We start from the raw sequence: 8,369 nt of genomic DNA, 5'->3' as shown, positions 1-8,369 counted from the left end.
AAAAAAAAAAAAAAAAAAGAAAAAAAGAAAAAAAAAAAAGACAATATATTCAATAATTCCCCTTCCAGTGTCCTAGTCTGCTTGCTAACTCAGGTGATAGGAGACGCATGCCCCAGCAGCTCTATAAAGGCTTCCCCCTCCCTGCCTGCTCCCCAAAAATATTTTTATTCCCACTCTCTGCAAAGAAATAAAAAGAACACCATTTGCAGAAATTAAGAGAACAGCCATTAAAAACACCTAAATTCCCTACAGCCCAGCAGTCCCCACACTGTCCCAAGGAGGAAATACCTTTCAGGCAGAGGAAGGAACCGAGCCCAAGTTACAGAACTATTTTATAAAGATGACAATTACTTCATCTGCGGCAGTTTTCTTAACACATCCTTCCTTTTCTGTTGCTTTTTTTGTAACCAAAGGACAGTTATTCACATCAGCTTTATAAAGGCCCTTCTGAAATATGAGTAGTTTTCTTAAAGAGACAAAGACTTGGCCATAGTTGGGGAAAGTAGAAGCGTCAGCTGAAGGGCACACACCAGGCTTTGTTGGTTGCTTAACATCAGAATAATCAACACGGACTTAAAATATGGCCCTTGTCTGTCATTTGTTTTCTTATCAGCTCTATCATACATTAATCCCCATACTTTCATGAATGATTGTAAAACTCCTTTTATTATAAATAGAGGAAAAGTATTACTTATTTGCAGATTACCCTTTACTGGTTATTAGGCACTTACAGCTGCCAACTTGATTACTCACTACAGTGAGTATTTTTCTTCCTGACTAAAAGCAAAATCCATAGTGAAATAAACTGTTGAAAACCTTGTTAATGAAAGGTAAAGGCTGCCAGTAACGGTGTAGGTGCTTTCCAATATCTCAGCTAGTGAAAAGAGAAAATATATAAAGAGGAAAATTTACAACCAGAAAACCATTCAGCACTACCTACTTTGAATAATACCATAATGACCATAACGCTCATAGTCATCTAAAATCATCCACTGAGCTAAATTTTTTGAGGACACCAGATCTCTGTCAGGGAGGATGGTTTCCACTGAGTAAACTTCAATGTGGAGAAAGTTATGTTTCATTTCTATTTAGTAACATAAATACAACTGGTTGGAGAAACAAAAGGGTAATTTTGGATTTATGGTAACAAAAATATTTGGTGGCTTAAATCACAAAGGAAAATAAAACAGTTTTAGTTCTAAGCTATTAAAACTTCTGAATTGCATGGGCAGTCACTGGAATTAACTAGGAGAAAAAAAAATAACAATCTTGTCTTCCCACAGATCCCAATCTACATTTTAAACAAGAGAGATAGAGAGAAAAGAGAGAGAATAGCATGGGAAGTAGAGGATTCTCACCTTGATCAATGAAAGAGGTAAACCAGGTGTGCTGAAAAAGAGCAGGATACGGAAGCTAAAAGAGAATGTGCATGCAAGAAAGAACCTCCTGCATCTGATGTTCCTGCTTGATATAAAACAGAAGATTTTTAAAGTCTCAATTATCCTCTGCACAGCTGTCATTTCCTTTCAGTGTATTTTAACTGGGAAGACAACTGGTGCACTTTACGCTATCACGCTGTTTATAAGAGTTTTCTCCTTTAGTAACCTGCTCACAATCATATGCCAAAGTGCAAATCATCTACTCTTACAGAAATGACCTGGAAGATGTCATCTACCCTCTCAGCTTTTCATTCTCTCTCTCAGTAAATTGGTAGATACTCGACTGCTATATAGATAGAAAGATGCTGCCAAGATTTCAACATCTGCATCATTAGCACTTGCAATGTGCTTAAATATTTCTCTGAAATCTTTATTATACCTTGCATCATTAGGAAACAATAACACAAGTACAGTTTAACAGAGAGAAAGCATCAGGGTTACTCACCCAGAAACAAAAGGTAGATCTGTTTTGCTTTATGACTTCAAATAACAGAAGCCAAATTTATCTGGTTCATTACAAACAAGTGCACAATAAAGCTGTAAAACTAAATGAATAATTAATGCAGACTAACCATGTTATCATTACCCAAGTTGATGGCATTCAAATAAAACTACTGCACTGGATAGCATATTTAGTAAATTAACATGTTAAGTATTGTATATCTTGCAATGCTGCATGCTTTAAGAATTTCTGCATGCTTTAAGAAGATCTATATTCTATTCTTACTACATAAAACCTGAACAACATGACACAGTGAAACAATGCAATCACTAACCTTTCATATCATGTACAAAGAAATTTTTAAAACTTTAATGTTTTAGTTTAAAGATCTAAACCAAAGGACGAATATACAGTGGGAACCAGAAAAAAGTTAAGAAAAGTCAATTTTTTGTGCTTCTGGGAAATTATATGAAGGCAAAAATCCTCTCGTCTTTGTGCTAGTCTTTCTCCTCATGAGAAGTTTAGCTTACTGTTTCCTTATAAACGATTTCAAGAATCCATTACAAGAAATCTAACATGGTAAAACAAAGAGTAGCAATGAGCTGAGCAAGCTTTTACATACTTCAGCCTTGACCTGCAGCATCCCTGACACTCAAACCAAAGCAGGAAAGGGCAATTATTCTATGTTATGCTTTATTCCGGAATAGAAATTCAAGGAAAGACTGGGGTAAGACTGCCAAAAAAAAAAAAAAAAAAAAGAAAAAAGAAAAATCATTTCTGCCTCACAACAGACTTGATTGCAGGTTTTAAAGGCAGAAGATTCAGTACATTAATTTACTCAGTCAGCAAAACTTTCCAATGGCAACAAAAAGGACAATGACAAGGTTATTAGAATTGCAAATACAAATAAGAGCTGTGCAGCTTACACAGCAGCAACAGTATCTTAGAGCAGTTTGTGCACCAATGACAGCCACTCAAAAAGGGAAAAAAGTTTTGTAAAAGACATTCAATGAGATGTACCGATTGCTCACACTGCTTTAAAACAAACATAATGAGAAGAGGAACCTAGGAGAAATCCATACTAAAATTACAAGGAACGCATGAGGGAAGAACAGTATTTAAATCTGACCAAGGAAAATGAGGAAATGCATGGAAAGATACTTTTCTATTGTCAATGCCATCAAAAACTCTTAACAGATAAAAAGATAAAAGAGCAGGACATAGAATAGAATACTTTAAGGTTAAGAAACAGAGATGCTTTGCAAAAAAAAAAAAAAGTCAAATGGAACATTGCCTTTTTTCTTAGAACAGTGTACTTTTAGAAAGGTATACGGCTAAAAATCTGCTTGATCCTATCAAAAATTTCATACAGTAATCAATTTAAGAAAGTTGTATGAAAAAGACAACTAGAAAGTAAGATAGGAACTTTAGCAAGCTAAGGAAGAAAGGAATAAAACTTTCCCTCTTAGTTAATGGAAGGTGTGAATAAAGTTATCTGTTATACTTTCCTCCTGAAAACTTGTGAAACACTATATACAGAATACAATTAATTGAGAAAATGCATTGTTATCATAGAGTTTCCTTTATGCAGATGTGAAAATGGATTAGATGGTGGATATTTTATCTTTGAAAATGTGATCATTTTTATGGCTGACTTTAAGAGTAAACTATTTCTGATAAAAAGGACTACATTAAACAAAAAAGAACATGGAATTAAAGTAATCTTTGCAATGATGGACATAAGAAGTACATAGAGGCTACTGTGCATACAAGTTGAAAAACCTTGGACATGTGATCCTGCCCTCTTTTGTTTTGTAGATTTCAAATATTTTACAAGATCTGGTCAAGAAATTCTCTATCATTTGGATTGCCTATTAATTTAAAAACAGTTTTTTTACAGCTATTAAACAACCAAAAAAAATAAAGTGTTATAAAATGGAAGTGGTGTAGTTCTTTTCTAATGAATTGATCTCTACATTTCTGCCATGACCTCTGTACCTAGTATCACTGTTATTACAGCTTGAGTCCTAATAAGATTTGTAATCTCCCAGTAATATTGGGAAAATAAACAAATTAAAGACTAGCTGTGGACCACTGACTATTGGTATTCCTTTTCTAAATAAAAATATTGTGGCTACAAAAATTTAGTCAACTTTCTGTAGCAGCTCTACTGGAACTAAATGTCATAAGAATCACTCAATTGCTTAACTCTTGAGAGCTTCTAACCAACATTTTCTGATAACAAAAACTGTAAATATTAACAAATTTAAATGATTGGTTGAATTCTGACTATTAATATTGGTTAGGTTGAACGTAATGACAAATGAATGAAAATATTTGCTTATTTCAAGGTGCACTTACACTTGCTCATAATACTAACAAGCTAATACTAAATCCTCTGTAGAAGTATCTGAAAAAGTTTCTGAAGAGATATAACATCAAGCAAAACATGAATATGATGGCAAATAATGACTTTCGGAGAACATTTATCTGTGTTTACAATTTAGAAATCCTATAGACCAAGTAAATTTGCACAATAAGAATTATCCATTCTCAAAGCTTACAAAGAGTTTCTTCAATATTTTAAAAACCCTTCGCCCAGCTTCATGTCATTAAAAAAAAAAATCAGAATGATAGAATCGTTTAGGGTGAAAGGAATCTTAAATATCATCTACAAGAATTGCTCCAAAAGTAATGCCTCCTTTTTATTATGTTGGCCATTGACATCAGAGGTAGATGGTAGTGGTATGGCAGGAGAGGCTGAACTTTCCCATCAGCATTCCATTACACCTTATAGCTGTGTAACAGATAGCAACAGACGGGCAGTCTGACTAAATTGGAGTCTAACATGGAACCTAATATGAAGCAAAGGTATGTCATTGAATTCTTCCACGCAGGAAACATTATACTCTTTGACATCCATGGATGCTTGCTGAAGGTTTCTGAAGACTACACAGTGAGGTGGTAGATGGTGCATTTCAGCAGTGACGACAGTGATGTGAAAAACAAGCCACATTCTGGAGGGCAATGCAGATTTTTAAGAGAGTGGCATGCAGGCTCTTACTTATTGCTGGCAAAAACGCACAGCTAATAGTGGTGATTACATTGAAAAATAGTGTTTTGCAGCTGAGAATTTCCTCTATCAAATAATGTTATTGTGTTCTTTTTATCTTTTGTAGTTGCCATGGAAATAAATAGGAGGCATTTACTTCTGGGTTGCAAATGCACACTGTTGGCTCACGCCCAGCTTTTCATCGACCAGGATCTCCAAATCTTTCTCTGCAGGGCTGCTTTCATTGAGTTCTTTGACTAGTCTGGGCACATATCTGGGTTTGCCCTGAATCAAGTACAACCTCATTCAACCATGTTGAACCTCATTATATTGTCATGGGCCCACTTTTCAAACCTCCAGGTCCTTCTGTTGTATCAACTGCATCACTCATCTTCTTGTTGTCACCAAACTTGTCAAGGGTGTACTAAATCCACTGTCTACGTCACTGATAAAGATATTGAAAAGCACTGGTCTCAAGATAGACCACTGGGGAACACCACTCGTGTCCAGCCTTCATCCAGACAAGAGCTGTTTACCACAACCCTCTATGACCATCCAATCAATACTTTATCCACCAAATAGTGCATCCTTTAAATCCATATTTCTCCAATTAAGAGATGAGAATGTGGTACTGAACCATGCCGAAGGCCTTGAACAGGTTGCTAACATCAGTTGCCCTTTCTTTGTCCACTAATGCCACCACACCATCAAATAAATGTTTGTTTAAAAAAAAAACAAAACCAACTAGAGTATGGGCTGATTACAACTGACAAAGTACAGAGTTCTGAGAGTAAGACATCTGGTTCCTGAGACTGACCCACTCATTTAGATTAAAAATAAAGAGAAAATTATGAAAAATTGGTCCCTGATTCAATAAAGTACTCAAATATGTCTAGCTTTACATATTCAAGTTATCCTACCAAAGTCAATGAAATTACTCACTTAAAAAATTATCTGGATGCTCAGAGACAATGCCAAAGGAGAGACTGGAAGGAACTTCAGGGAGAGAGTTTGGAAGGAGTGGGGGGAAGGTGATCAGGTGGCTTTTGCTCCAGCAGTAGTTTCACAAGCCTCCTTGCTCTAGGAAATAAGCAGAATCAAGATATTTGTTACTGCCTGGTTTTCCTGTTTTCAGATGAGCAGCAAACTAACCAGTACAATGATCACTTCCAGCATCACCTTACAGTTTAAGCAGCCCCACTGAGAGATAAACAGCACAGCGGTTTGAGAAGGAACAGCTGGAGAGCTGTTAAGCAAGTTCAAGAATTGCTCCCCATAGAGAACCAACCAGTAGCAGACACCCACTTTCAGCATTTTTCAGGATACATCAAAATCAAGGTTTAGTAACAATGGATATTTCTTGCATAGATTTTTCTCCTTAGAAATAGTAGAACATCTGTATGAACAGCTTCAAAGATAATTTAGGTATTACTAGTTGGCTAAGGTAAAATTAAAAACACACACACACAGAAAAAGTGTTAAAAAGAAGCTTACCAGAAAAAAAAAATTGCTAGGAATGAAGTTAGCTGGAAAGCCACTGTAAAGCTATTTAAAGTTGCAGAATAAATCATTATTATTGTGGTTTCTAATGTACTAGCATTTCTCCATATTGAAAGATTTTTTAAGACCCCACAAAATTAGAAAATTTTAAATTACTTAATTCATTTTTTATTAAAGTAATAAATATTCTTTGATATTCCCAATATTTTTCATTTTAATTTATTAAACAAGTTTGAAAAATATGTTAAACATTAAGTGTTACTGAAAGTTAACTAAAATATTAAGCTAAGTTCTCTTATGGAAAACACAATTCAAGGGATTTGAAATGAATCTCAAGAAACAACCATACATTTTGTTGAACTGCAAGATAGTTTCTTCTTTGAATATGTTCCCAAAATTATCTTGAATTAGGTAGATCTGAAACAAGTTTTCATTTTTACACCTGAACTTCAGAGTAAAATTGAAACTTGCCATTGAAATACAGGTGGTCAGATGGTCAAAAATTCTTTCAGTGGTAATATTTAAAGACCATAGTGGCAGAAGAAAAGAAAAGAAAAAAAAAAAAAAAAAAAAACAGCAAATGGGGAAAAAACCTCAAGAAAAACATGAAATTATCGTATATTATTTTCAACAACTGAAATGAAATTAGCTGGAAACAAAAACATTGACTCATCAAATTGATGTCAAACAGGACTATCACTTTCAATTCCCTTAATCTACAAAGAGAAAGTTCAGTGATTCAAATTTTACTGTTTTACTGATTTTGTTCAGTCTGTTATAATTCACAAGCGATATATTGTGTAGGTATAGAAATGCTCTTTTCTTCACTTATACTTCTCATTCAGCTACTGGCTATCATTCTGTATTATGTCAAAGTGAAAATATGACAAGATAATATAAATTAACTAATTTAATTGAATGTCCTCATTGTTATTGTTTTATTAGAAAAAGATTGAAAGAGAAAAGTCTTTGCAATTAAAATTGCTTACTCTGATACTAAAAGGCTTACGAGCCTCAGTACCCAGGTTTTGGGTAGCATAAGTAGTAGTTTGAAATAAATAGGTGAAAATAGGTACTTTATTCATTTGGGTACTTAGGTTCCTTGTCTTGCATACCTTCCACTCATTTCTGAACTTTATTTAATGAAATATGTAATACATATATTTCTCCCTCAGTCTTTTATAAAAGGAACTTTTCATAAAGTTGATCATTAATGAATTTTAAAAAAACACATGACAAAAGACTGAAAGGAAAGCACTAAATGAGTTCCATTTCATCATTAAGTAAATAAGCAGCAAAGATGTTGTCCCAGCCTACTTGTTGATAACTACTGAAATGACATAATTGCTTTCCTTCAGTCAAACTAAACAAAGGAGGAGAACAAGGAAAGAACTGATTAATTGAAAGGAAATTAAAAGAAAAACTAAGCACAATACCACTTCATATACCATAGATGTCATTTTGTTCAGTGTTTTGGGTTTTTTTCTCCACTGACCACTTTCTATAGGTTTGCTTCCAGTACCCTTCGGTTAATTTAACTCTGATTCTCAATCCTTTGGAATTTAGTAGGAGTATTTGATATTTAATATTCATCTGTGGAAAGAAAAATGTCAAATTTCAAAGTGACAACTTGCCCCTCTGTGAACATCCTATGTGTTCTCTCATTTACCGGTCAGTTGGCTAACAAATTGAGCCAATTAGCTTGAAAGCACTGAAATCAAATACAAACTAATCCCCTTATGCTCTTTCTTATACAGCGATTACAGGGAGATTCTAAAACAGGATGGAAGTCAACTTTTTACAAAGGTAAACAGTGATAGGACAAGGGAAAATAATTTTAAATCAAAGGAGGATAGATTTATATTAGATACTAGGGAGAAGTTTTTTTTTTGTTCTGGTTTTGTTTTGTGTGGATGTTTTTGTTGTCTTTTTTTTT

The 8,369-nt window shown here is 34.2% G+C and overlaps 1 protein-coding gene across 3 annotated transcripts in view; it reads right to left on the bottom strand.

Annotated features, from left to right (window-relative positions):
- Positions 1-8,369, bottom strand: part of CHRM3 (cholinergic receptor muscarinic 3) — a 255,730-nt gene that overhangs the window by 204,630 nt on the left and 42,731 nt on the right. For 2 of the 3 annotated variants that reach the window (XM_042819987.1, XM_042820006.1), the window contains exon 2: positions 5,876-6,013. The exons of the other annotated variant lie outside the window; for it this stretch is intronic. The gene's annotated coding sequence lies outside the window, so the exon portion shown is untranslated. The remainder of the gene's footprint in view (positions 1-5,875; positions 6,014-8,369) is intronic. 3 annotated transcript variants of the gene reach the window in all.

The sequence above is a fragment of the Centrocercus urophasianus genome, unplaced genomic scaffold, assembly GCF_019232065.1.
Source record: "Centrocercus urophasianus isolate 14NV4802_14NV808 unplaced genomic scaffold, USGS_Curo_1.0 seq_10, whole genome shotgun sequence".
In the NCBI taxonomy this organism is placed as follows: Eukaryota; Metazoa; Chordata; class Aves; order Galliformes; family Phasianidae; genus Centrocercus; species Centrocercus urophasianus.
Note: the sequence above shows the minus strand (reverse complement) of the source record. Positions and strands in the feature narration are given on the sequence as shown.